General features: G+C 43.9%; 1 protein-coding gene across 5 annotated transcripts in view; it reads left to right on the forward strand.

Moving 5' to 3' along the window:
* The window catches only part of SLC24A3 (solute carrier family 24 member 3), an 808,408-nt gene that overhangs the window by 243,446 nt on the left and 552,135 nt on the right, over window positions 1-12,827 (forward strand). For all 5 annotated transcript variants that reach the window (XM_085004595.1, XM_085004596.1, XM_085004597.1 and 2 more), the window contains one exon: window positions 2,111-2,348. The gene's annotated coding sequence lies outside the window, so the exon portion shown is untranslated. The remainder of the gene's footprint in view (window positions 1-2,110; window positions 2,349-12,827) is intronic.

A 12,827-nucleotide genomic window follows, 5' to 3' on the forward strand; every position in this document is an offset into this window, starting at 1 on the left:
TTTGAATAATAAATCATTCTTAGACTAAAAAAAATTAAGCAGCAGAGGAATTTGGTGACTGATCAAATTAAGAGAAAATCATGGAACCATGATCAGAAAAGGATAAGGAGCTGGAGGAATTTAGGAGACTGGACTCTTAGCCAAGGTCATGTCAAAGGATTGGCCTGGGTGAGATGAAATGTGGCTCCTGAATGCTGTAACTGACACCCTAGACCTTGGATGCAAGAGCTGATGCTATATTCTCATCACCCTGGAGACTGGAAGGCACCACTGACACCTTTGTCATCTATATGGACCCTGGATGCAGATGCTGAGGCCACTGCCACCCCCAAGCCCTGAATACTGAGGCTGCACCACCACTGCCAGGTTGTATCTCAGGGCCACCCTGGCTCTGGGTGCTGGTCTTAGCCCCACCACTGCCACCCTGGATGCTGGATGTTGGATGCTAGAGCTTTCTTTTCTGGAATTGCGGCTGGCCTTGGAAGAAAATGGAACAACCCACCCCCGCTGCCAGAACAGCATCTGAAAAATTCCTGCCCCCCTGAGTCACTAGCTCCAGACTCAAGGTCTGACTTTTCTGAGGCCAGGCCCACACGACCCTCACCAGGGAGGGAGAGAGTAGCAGGTCTTCTATCATCTACCTCATGCGAGAGAAGTGCTGTCGTGATAGGGATTTCCATACAGAAGGAGGGGTACAGATGCTAGTCATAGCAAAGCACCCCAACATCCATCAGGTCTCCCCAAGAGCTTTGTTCATTATGCACTGGGAGCTATGTGCTGCCACCTCAGTGACACATGCCCAACTTCACTGGGCAGGCACCACCTGTGAGTGGGCTTTTGTTAACTGTCTTTGCATATTTTTTGTTTGTTTGAATTAGGATCCAAGTAAGGGCTACATGGTGGTTGATGGGTATTTAAAGTCTCTTATTTTATAGGTACCCCATTCCATACTTTTTCCTTGCAATTTATTTGTTGAAGAAACTGATTGTTTATTTTGTAGAACCTACCCTGTCTGGACTTCACTGTCTCCCCTGTGGTGTTGGTTAACGTGTTCCTCTGTCCCCTGTGTTACTTGCGAATTGGCATGTGGATCTAGACGTCCAGTCATATTTCTGGACTTCATACATGATGGTGGGGTTTCCCTTGTGGGAGGGGCTGTTATCTGGTGCCTCTGCCTTTGTGATGCTTGTAGCCATCAGTGGTCATTGCTTAGATCCAAGATAGGCACTCTTTCATACCCAGAGACGAGATCTAATCTCATACAAAGAAAGAACTCCTCCCTCCTTACCAGTATCCCCACAGTTGCTGGGCTAAGGATCATTCAGCTCTTTCCTAGCCCAGCTTACATGGTACACATTGTCTCTGTTATCCAAATGAGGTCTGTAGTCCCAGCTTCACTGAGCTTCTTTCCCCCATGCAGAAAGAGAGGAAATTTGCCTACCAGGTCAGATGGCTGTTTTACAGCTGCAAAACCCAAGACCAAGGGAGATTTAGCGACTGGCCCACAGTCACACAGCTGATAAATAGCAGTGCCAGAATTTACAGTCAGGTCTGTCTCTTCCCAAAGGCCATTCTCCTCATCACCCCTGGTTTCTCAGGTAATAAGTTATGGACACCTGTAGTTAAGAAGGAAAACGGGATGCAGGTCAAATCTAGTGGGTTTTTAAAAAATATATAATTAAAATAAGAGACAGGCAGGCTCAGGGCACAAGTGGCCTATGTGAAATAAAATATAAGCAAATGAGCCTGGAGCTGTGGGGGTCAGGGAGGGGGAAGCTGCTTAAGGTGTGTGAGCAATGTCAGGGGCTCCCGTGGCTGTCTGCAGGCACAGGAAGAGGTTAGCAGGAAAGGGAGGGGGAATTCTCAGCTCTACTCTTGGGGAAAATACCTTCCTAAAATGTGTAGCCTTGGAAAATGGAACATGGATCAAACAGCGAAAGCTGGAAGTTCAGAATTACTGATGGATGGCAGACCTGTTCTGTACCATCAAGTGAGCAAAAGACTGATTTAATTGCATTCACAGAATGCTTATCTTTAGAACTATTGGGAGCTCTGGGCTTTAGAAACACCTGGAAATTGTACTTAAACTTTGAAACATCCTCCTCTGCAGGCTCTTGGTTACTGGTTCCCCAACATGGGGAGGCGCCATCACGCTGGGAACATGGACTCCTTGGTCCCGCCTACCACCAGCCGGGGCTTTGTGCCAATGTCCTGAGTGTGGGTGAAGGGGAAGGCCTCTGAGGAGGTGTGAGCCGGTGATAACAGTCCAGCAGGTGGATGGGAGACCCCTGAGTCAACTGCACAGCCCAGCTCTCTGCATGGTTGAGGGATCACTGACTATGTTGGAGGTAAGTAATCATTTGGGAGGGACGAATGCTAAGAAATGTTATCTTCATCAGAATAAAAATATTGATGAGGAAAATCATGCTTTCTATGGTAAAATAATCAGGATCTTGGGTTCAAGCTTCAGTGTCATTGATATACTTCTGGGGGAGTAGTGTTTTGAAAGTAAGCAAAATGAATGAGATTTTTCATTTCTACCCCTTGTTATTACACAGCAACTATTTTCCAAAAATAGCCAGGAGAGGGGGAGGGAGAGGCACCCTCCCCCTTCCACCCCCCTCCCACCCCCCACCGGGGGAAGGAAGCTTTGACATCCTGGCTGCTGGGCTAGAAATGTGAGCCCCAGGGAACTGCGGGAAGGAGAAGGGGTGCTGATGGGGAAAATGGCAACATGTACATCCTGACTCTTCCCCTGCCCTGGTTCAGAGGAATCTTGGCCATGTTTCCCTCTGCTTATAGTGTTAGCTCCTCTGATTAGGCCAAGAGGGAGAAGAGAATTCGAGTGAGCGCTTCCATGAGCCCTCAGTTCCCAATGTGCTATGGTGAGGATCCAGCAGATTCCTGGGCTCCCAAGGGTGGGGAATCAGCAGTACAACCTTGGGAAGCTGATATAAGGGTTGCTGTGTTGGGACAAAGTGACTTGTAGCCAAGAGCTATGGGAAAGTCACCTGAACTGGGGACTGAATGCAAGTCCCAAAGAGATTTGAGCACCAGAGAGGGCAGGATTGGGAGGCCAAGTCAAGAGAGATACCCAGCTCTGATGGGGCCCAGAGCTGGACCACACACTCACTAGCCACAAGCCCATCCTTCACTGCAAACAGTGGATTAGGGGCCTCACCAGGAGGCAAAGGGGCCACAGCTGGTCCTGGACCTGTGTGTGTGGGTCTGAGCTCCCGCCTTCCATCAGCAAGAAGCGCCCTTCTCAAACACCACAGAACACCTTCGAAGGAGCAGGGGCTTAGGAGGCTATCCAGTGGGATGGATGGGGAGTGCGGGGTTAGTAATGCAAACTATTACATTTAGAATGGATAAGCAATGAGGTCCTACTGTACAGCACAGAGAACTATATTCAGTCTCTTGGGATAGACCATGAGAAAAAGAATGTATACACACACACACACACACACACACACACACACACACACACACATACATGGATGACTGGATGACTTTGATGTACAGCAGAAAGAAAAAAGAAGGCTCTCCATTAATTCGAAACATGCTAATTGACGAAGGGGATTCAACGTATTGGTTCAAGTAGAACTGACCAGACTAGACTAAATTTAATGTAGCCTGGACCTAATAGGATGGAGTGGTGGGATCATGTGGATAAGCTGGGTTTTCTTTGAATATGAATTTGTAGTCTTGTTCCACGGGAAGGCATAAATGAGGTCTGAGTGTCCTGATCTTAGCTCTCTGGCTCAACTTCTTGGAAAGGTTGAGGACAAAACTGAAAGCCGAGGGCATTTGCCTCATGTCCATTGGGAGTGTGAATGAGGCTGCTTGGGGGGGGGGGGGACTCTGCGGCCTGAATGGACAGAGAGCTTGGGTTTAGGTTCTCCTTGTTTTCCCAGCAGCAAGGAAGTGATGCTCAAGTTCCACACTGCATGGAGGGATGCAGAAAGGAGTTGATGATGCTGCAGCCAGCTTCCCATGGGGACCGCATGGCGGGAGTGAAATGACCCACTAGCTGAGGGCCAGTCTCACCAGGGGTGTACACCACCACATCCACATCCCAGTGGCCAGAATCTGTCACAAGGGAGGTTGGGAAATGCATGCTCTGGAGATAAAGGAATATGTTTGGTGAATACATGGTACTATTTATGCTGCAGGGACAGACCCCAGGGGGCCATGCAGTGCCAGCAAGAGCTGAGATGGGGCATGGTTGAGTATGGAAGGTCACTGAACCCTGATAGACTCACAGCTGCAGATCTCAGGCAGGGGGGGGGTGTTCCCAGGGACACTGTCAACCCCCAAGCATGGGGACTTGTGGAACAATTGCTCAAGACCCCCTACCACAGTGTTCCCAAGACAGGATAAACCATTCCTTGTTCCCAGTTGTCACCTTAGGGAAGAGAAGGAGGAGGGGCAGAATTTGAAAGACCCCGGCCTTTCTCTGAAAGAGACTATTATAAACTGTAAGAAGATGGCTTAACCCCAAAGAAAGAATAATAGTTTATTGTAAAGATGGGTTTCCGGTTACCCTGAGGGGTGGGGTCAGGGAGACTCCATAGGGAGATTAAATCTTTTATTGTGAATAAAGAAGCCACACTTTCTTTCCCTGCCCAAGCTGAGAGTGTGTTCATTTGTGGCCTTGCACAATGTTTTATTTAGCTCAGCTCAAAATCCACACTGAGAAATGAATTTCATATGTCCTCTTGACTGGCCTAAGGTCTGCACCCCCTGGATGCCCTCCTTTAAAACTCTTCCCGGAGTTCTGATGAGGGACTTCTGGTGACAGGAATCCCTTGTACCTGAGCTTTGCCAAGAGTCACAGATTGAGTTCTGCCTAGAGGCAGGAGGGTATACCAGATGGCTCCTAGTTTAATGAATATATATGGTGGGTAACAGAGGGTGTGTGTGTGTGTTTTTTTTTTTTTTAAACTGACCATCAATATTAGTTCAGCTACTGCAAGCTTAAAAGTCTGCATGCCAGTAACAAAGAGGTATGTATAGTGAATAGTGAGACATTAGGGACTTGTGGGGACTGTAGCAAAATGACCACATGCCCTGGACAACAATATTCGGATTCATTAAAAAAAAAATAAAGCAAAACCCTATGGGGTAACTAATGGATATTCCCCCCACCTACTCTCATCAGCTGCCAACCCTTGGGAATAATCGTAATGAGTGTATGTACTGGGAGAAATAGGGTCCCCTCAAATTCCTGTCGACCTGGAACCTTTCCCAGTGGGGACCCCCTCTAGCCTGCTGAGCACTGAACACCAGAAACCACGAGGCCCAGAGGGGAAAACGTTTTCCCTTTCATCTCATTGTAAGGCCCAACTTCCCAGGTGATGGGTTGCATCCAATGTAGATCTCTTCCCAGTGGTTTAGAGCATGAACAACCCACAGATAAATACCACGGCTGCCTGCAGGGGTGTGAGTTTTCTGCATGTCTCTTGTGAGATGTTGGACTAGGACACAGCAAGCCAGCATCTGGACACACTGTCTTATCCTGGCTTTGGGGTACTAGGGAATGGCTGGACCACTTGCAATATCTTGGGTTCTCCCCATTCGTTAATTATCACTTTTCATCTGTCAGGAAGGGAAAACATTGTTCCAAGCTCACACGAACTCCTCCTGGTCCACTCACAGAAAATGATACCTAACTTCAGAAGCACAGCAGTAATGTGGGCAGTTTAACATCACAATCTAGTACTTCTAGGTCAGAGAGTGACTGAAACCCTTAAATCCCCCTTTTTAGGATTATTGGGAAAAGAAAAGTGTTTTTTTTCAAGGTTGGCTACAGTTTGAGCCACTTAGTTTAGGATAAAGGCAGAATTGCTTGTAAGGGAGAGCCATTCTGTAATTTAGTTGAATAATCGTAATGAGTGTATGTACTGGGAGAAATAGGGTCCCCACAAATTCCTGTCGACTTGGAACCTTAGAATGTGACCTTAACTGGAAATGGGGTCTTTGCTGTTGCAATTAGTTAAGCTAAGGTCATACTGGGTTGGGGTGCGTCCTAATCCAATGATTGGTGTCTTAGAAGAAAATGGGGGCACACAGGGAGAGATCCATGTGATGGGGGGCAGAGACAGATGTGTCTACACACTGAAGGCTGCCGAGAATTTCTGGCAACCCCGAAGTTGGAAGGGGCAAGGAGGGGCCTCTCCTAGAGCCTGGAGGAAGGACAGCATCTGCCCACACTTGACTTCAGACTTCTATCCTTTGGAATAACAATGAGAGAATATACTTTTTGTTGTTTTTAAGCCACCCGGTTCATGATCATTATTTTCAGCAACCTTAGGAAACTGATTCAGTGTGTTTGATTTTTGAAAGGTGATGTCCCTTTGAGAATAGTCTAAATTTTAAAGGAAGTTTTTTTTTTTTAAGTTTAAAAAAATTAGAGTTCTAAATAATACAGTATAGAAATTTTGAAGGTTTCTTTGGCAGGTGACTCGATGAGGAAATTGAGAGAGAATTCAAGCAGAGAAGGTGAGCACAGGAAGAGAAACACCAGGAGAAAATCTTGGGGTTCACTTTGTCCTGGAAGCCACTGTCCCCCATGACATTAGGCACAAGGGTATTGTTTTTTAGTTAATGAGCTAAAACAAAGAAGAGCTAGATTTTTGAAAATTGCGGTATCTTTTTATCAGTGATCAGAATCAAGTAGATGCTACAGAAAAAGACATCAGAAAGCCAGAGTTGCTATCTCATGGTACTTGGGGACCATGCTCTGCAACCATGTCTTGGGTGAAAGTGTCTTGCCAGACCACTTCCACTCCCTGCTTGGCTGAGTGTGTTCTCTCTTGGAAAAAAGGTGCTATGCAGGTGCTTGCTAAATACCAGGAATGACTGTTTCATCTCTTTCTGTGCATGTCTCGGATGTTTTTCCAGAATCTGTGTCCCAACTCCAAACAGACCCCTTGGACCCTGTTGGTAGGCAGAATAATGGCTCTCCCAAAGATGTCCTGGTCCCTGGAAACTGGATATTGCTTTATATGGCAAACTGGATTTTGCAGATGTGATTAAGGCTGAGGACCTTGATGGAGGAGATTTTCCTGGATTATCCAGGTGGGTCCAATCCAATCACATGAGTTCTTGAAAGCAGTGCACCTTTCCTAGCTGTGGTCAGAGAGGTGGGACCTTGCTGGCTTTGAAGCTAGAAAGGGAGAGCCATGAGCTGGGGGATGCAGGTGCCTCCAGTATCTGGAAAAGAAAAGTCTTCTCCTTTTATTAGTCTGCTTAGGCTGCCATAATAAAAGACCATAGCCTGGGTGGCTTAAACAACATAAATTTATTTCTCACAATTCTGCAGGCTGGGAGCCCAAGATCAAGGCGTCACCAATTCAGTTCCTGATGAGAATCCCCTTCCCGACTTGTTGGTGGCAATTTTTCTTTGTACATGCACTCAGGGTGAGAGTGCTCTCTCTCTCTCTGCCTCTCCTTGTAATGCCACCAATCCTATTGGATTAGCGCCCCATCCTTAATGTCTTCATTTAACCTTAATAACCTCCTAAAAGCTCTAGCTCCAAATACGCTTACACTGGAGGTTAGGGCTTCAACATATCAATTTGGGGTGAACACAGTCCAGTCCTTAGCTCTCCCCCTAAGGTCTCTAGAGAGGAATGCAGTGCTACGGACACCTAGATTTTAGCCCAGTGAGACCCAGATCAGAACTATAAGATAGTAAAATTGTATTGTTTAGCCACTAAGTTTGTGGTCATTTGTTACAGCAAAAACAGGAAATCAATGCAGCCTCTCTATCTTTGGCAGCCTTCCATCTTCCACAGATCAGGTTTGCAATGCAAACCCAGCTGTGTGCTGCATATAGCATCTCTTGTCTTTCAGCACCTACAAGGGAACTATGACTATATATACCATGGGCAAGTACTGAAGGTCCCTGGATGGTGGGGATTGTGTTGGTCATGACTCTGCCAGCCTAGTCCAGTGCCTAAAACATAGAAGGTGCTCAGTAACGACTGGTCAAATTTTAAAAAAGGAAGGACATTGATGTTCAGAAAGGTTACATAAATTTCTCAGGATCAGAGGCTGACAGGGGTACAAACCAAGATCTGTCCAGCAAAATGACAGTCATGCATTTTCCATCACAAGGTATAAACCCCCATTTTAGTCCTTGTATATGAAAGCAAGAGAACATATGGAGATCCCATTGTAGCTCAGTGGATTGAGAACCCAACTAGTATCCATGAAGATGTGGGTTCAATCCCTGGCCTCATTCAGTGGGTTAAGGATCTGGCATTGCTGTGGCTGTGGTATAGGCCAGCAGCTGCAGCTCTGATTCCACCCCTAGCCTGGGAACTTCCATATGCCACAAATTTGGCCCTAAAAAGAAAGAAAGAAAAAAAAAAAAGCAAGAGAACATATATTCAGTCCTCACTGTTGCAGACCCTTTTAGTGTATTTTTTTCATTTGGGTCTTATCAGGTGGACATTAATTATATTCACAGGATGGGTGAGAAAATCAAAGCTCAGAGAGTTAAGGAATGTTCTCAAAGTTTTAGGAATCATAGCTGTGGCAGAAATGACTTCAAAACCCATGTCTATTAGGTTTTGTAATGTTGGTGTTTTTTCCGACTGACTCACCCTGCACACATATTTTTTATTTTCATTTGTATGTGTGCATGAGTTGCCCTATGAAAGCAGCATCTGTTGTTCTCCTTTAATGTTCTAACACTGTGACCATGATCTTTTGAAGGGAGGAACCATGTCTGCTCCTTTCCTTTTATTCCCAGTGGCAGCTCATGTCAAGTGGCATATCACACACACACCCCTGGCAGCAGACTGCCTAGGTTTAACACAGATCTCAGAGGTATGCTTATACTAATTAGAGCTGCTTCAAAATTTTAGAACAGCTGGAACTGTTTTGTTCTGAAGAGCCACTCAGTCAAGACATTTTTTGGATATTTGTCATGCAAGAGACACCATGGGGGGAAAGAACAAAATCCACCTGGAGGCAGGATGGTCTGGTGGTTAGATGGCTGAACTCTAAAGTCAGGCAGGTTTGGCTTGGATCCCTGGACCATTACGCACCAACTCTGGCAAGTTATCGTACCCCTCTGAACCTCAGTTCCACATCTCTAACTCTAGTTCTAATTTCCCAGGTTTTGTTTGGTTTTGCTCTCCTTTGATTTGTTTTTGATCTTTTGAGGCTAAGGATTAAGTGCAGTGAATCTGAGACACTCTTAGCATGGATCCTAAGACATAGAAAACATTAAATGTTAGCTATTATTATTTTGGAGTTCCCATTGTGGCTCAGCAGAAACGAATCTAACTAATATCCATGAGGACACGGGTTCAATCCCTAGCCTCGCTCAGTTGCTGGTGTGGCCCTAAAAAATAAAAAAAAAGTTAGCTATTGTTATTTTATAGTACAAAATTTAATCTGTGTAAAGTATTTACTAGTACAACATATGGTATATACTGAGCACTAAAAACTGTTATATGATATTATTAATAAGATGTGGTCACAGCCATTATGAAACATCAATCCAGGTAAGACATAAGGCTGACATGCACATATTTAAAAGCTTCAGAGTGAGATTCCATTTTCTGGTCCAGCATGTAAGGAGCTTGGCTGTCACCCCTGTCTTCACAAGGAAACAGTTGGACACACTGAAAATCAGCAGCTCTTCTTAGAGCCAGGCACAGAGAAAACCACTCTTCCCCCACTTTGGAGGGACAGGCAGATACAGAGAGTCACAACTTACTGGGCAGAATCCCAGGAGCTGAAAACCCCATAGGAACCAGCACTGAGGTAGGAAAACCAGAACTGTAATTGACAAATTGCTGGGGGCTCAGTGTGGGCAGGTCTGAGAGTTAAAAAACTGGGGTCTTGGTGAGGGGGTCCCCAGATTTTAGTGAGTTTTACTTCTAGGATCCCTACCACATTCTCTGTGTGCAGAGCAGAGAAAAATAATCCTCTCATGCTTTTGTGGACAGAGGGAGTAGGTGCCATTTTGAAACATGCCCAGAACACTTTGTTCTTAAGAAGCCTTGCTCCCAAGAGAAATGATTTTTACCAGAACATACTCATCTTGGTTTTTTTTTTTTTTTTATCAGAGCCTAACCAATCTGGGGGAAGGGAAACACCCAGTTCCAGCTCTTGCTAGCCTTCTTATCTCACCAAAATGGGGAGAAAACTAAGAGGCATGTGTGAGGTCACAGCCCAGGAGTACAAACTCACTACAGGATGGAAACCTGTCATGGAACTATAGGATGCCTCCCTTGTCGTCATACCTTACCAACCATATCAGTAGGACTTCTGTATAATAACAGGGGCATGCAATTAAAGGAACTACCTGCATATTTCTGACCTTATTTAAGAAGAAATCTCCAGGGAAACTCAAAGATGACAGGAGGGGAAAAGAAAAACAAGGACCTCTGAGGAAATTGTAGCCTCTGACAGTAATAGCTACAGTGAAAGCTGCCTAATCTCAAGCCATATAAGCATGAAACCTCACACAAAATGCCTACTTACTTTAGTTCCCTTTACATAGTACATTATGTCCAGCTTTCAACAAATAATTGTAAAGCATATTGAAAGACAAAAAAGACAGTTTGAAGAGACAGAACAAACATCAGAATCAGTCTCAGATGTGAAAGAGATGTTGGAATTATCAGACTGGGAATTTAAAACAACACTGCTTAATATGCAAAGGGCTCTAATGGGAAAGTAGACAATATGCAAGAACAGGTGGGTAATTCAGCAGAGAGATGGATATGCCAAGAAAGAACCAAAAGGACAAACTAGGGCAAAACACTATAATAACAATGAAAAATGCCTTTAATGGGCTTATCAGTAGACTGGACATGTCCAAAAAGGAATTTCTGAGCTTGAATACATGCTAGTAGAAACTTCCAAAGTTGAAATATAAGGAGAAAAAAGAGTGAAAAAGACATGAGTACAGTCAAGAATTACAATTACAAATGGTATAAATATATACCATGGGAATTCCAGAAGGAGAAGAAAGATAAAAAGGACAAAAAAACAGTTGAAGCATTAATGACATAATTTTTCGAATTAATGATAAACACCAAACCATAGATCTGGAAAGTTTAGAGAACATCAAGCAGAATAAATGCAAAAAGAATATCTGGGCATATCACATGAAAACTGCAGGAAAACAAGGACAAAGAAAATGTTTTGAAAGAAGCCAAAGGGGGAAAAACACTTTGCTTGGAGAAGCAAGGATGAGAATGACAGTAGACTTCTCTTCAGAAACCGTGTGAATGAGAAGATGGTAGAGTGAAATATTTAAAGTATTGAAAGAAAAAAGTTCATAAACTTATAACTCTTTATCCACTGAAATTATCCTTCAAAAGTGTAGAAGAAATTAAGACTTCTTCAGACAAAAAAAAAAAAGAATATTTGTCAGTAGTTGGCCTGCCTTGCAGGAATTGTTTCAAAAAAAGAAAAATTCTTCAGAAATAAGGAAAATGATATTAGTTGGGAACATGGATTTATATAAAGCAAGGAAGAATGTTAAAGGGGAATAAATAAACTTAAAAGAAAATACTTTATTTTTCTTATTCTTACTTGCTCTAACAGATAATGTATTCAGTGATTACACATTATGGATAAATGAAATGAATGATAATAATGTTACAAGGTATAGGAAGAAAGAATGGGATTAGTTTGTTACATGGTGCTTATAAAGTGGTACAGTGTTAGTTTATAAAGGACTTGAATTACTTGCAAATATATATTGCAAACTCAAGGACAACCACTAAACAAGCACAAACACAAGTATAATTGGTGTTATAAGGGAGGAGAAAAAATGGAATCATAAATAATGCTTAATTAAAATCAATGAAGGCTAGAAAAGAGTAGGGGGGAAGAACAAGGACAACAAACAGAAAAGAGTAACAAATAAGGTAGTTACAGATACATGTATATAAATAATCGTTTTAAACATTAATGGTCTAGGAGTTCCCATTGTGGCTCAGCAGAAATGAATCTGACTAGGAACCATGAGCTTGTGTGTTTGATCTGTGGCCTCGATCAGTGGGTTAAGGATCCGGTGTTGCCATGAGCTGTGGTGTAGGGGCAGATGCAGCTCAGATCTGGTGTTGCTGTGGCTCTGGTGTAGGCTGGCAGCTGTAGCTCTGATTCGACCCCTAGCCTGGGAACCTCCATATGCTGCAGGTGTGGCCATAAGAAGCAAAAAAAATGAGCAGAAGATCTAAACAGACAGTTCTCCAAAGAAGACATACAGATGGCCGAGAAACACATGAAAAGATGTTCAACATCACTCATTATTAGAGAAATGCAAATCAAAACCACTCTGAGGTACCACCTTACACCAGCCAGAATGGCCATCATCAAAAAGTCTACAAACAATAAGTGCTAGAGAGGGTGTGGAGAAAAAGGAACCCTAGTACACTGTTGGTGGGATTGTAAATTGGTGCAACCCCTGTGGAAAACATTACGGCGATTCCTCAGAAAACTAAAAATAGAACAACCATTTGACCCAGCAATCCCACTCCTGGGCATCTATCCAGAGAAAATCACAACTGGCAAAGACACATGTACTCCGATGTTCATTGTAGCATTCTTTTCAATAGCCAAGACATGGAAACAACCTAAATGTCCATCGACAGAGGAGTGGATCAAGAAGAAGTGGTACGTATACACAATGGAATATTAGCCATTAAAATGAACGAAATACCAGCATTTTAGCAACATGGATGGACCTAGAAATTATCATGCTAAGTGAAGTCAGCCATATGAGACACCAACATCAAATGCTTTCACTGACCTGTGGAATCTGAGAGAAGGATAGACTGAACTTCTTT

This window comes from Sus scrofa, chromosome 17 (genome assembly GCF_054392235.1).
Source record: "Sus scrofa isolate SSC_HxYL_T2T_F1_AM1 chromosome 17, Sscrofa_HxYL_maternal_Yorkshire_Landrace_v2.0, whole genome shotgun sequence".
Taxonomy (NCBI): Eukaryota; Metazoa; Chordata; class Mammalia; order Artiodactyla; family Suidae; genus Sus; species Sus scrofa.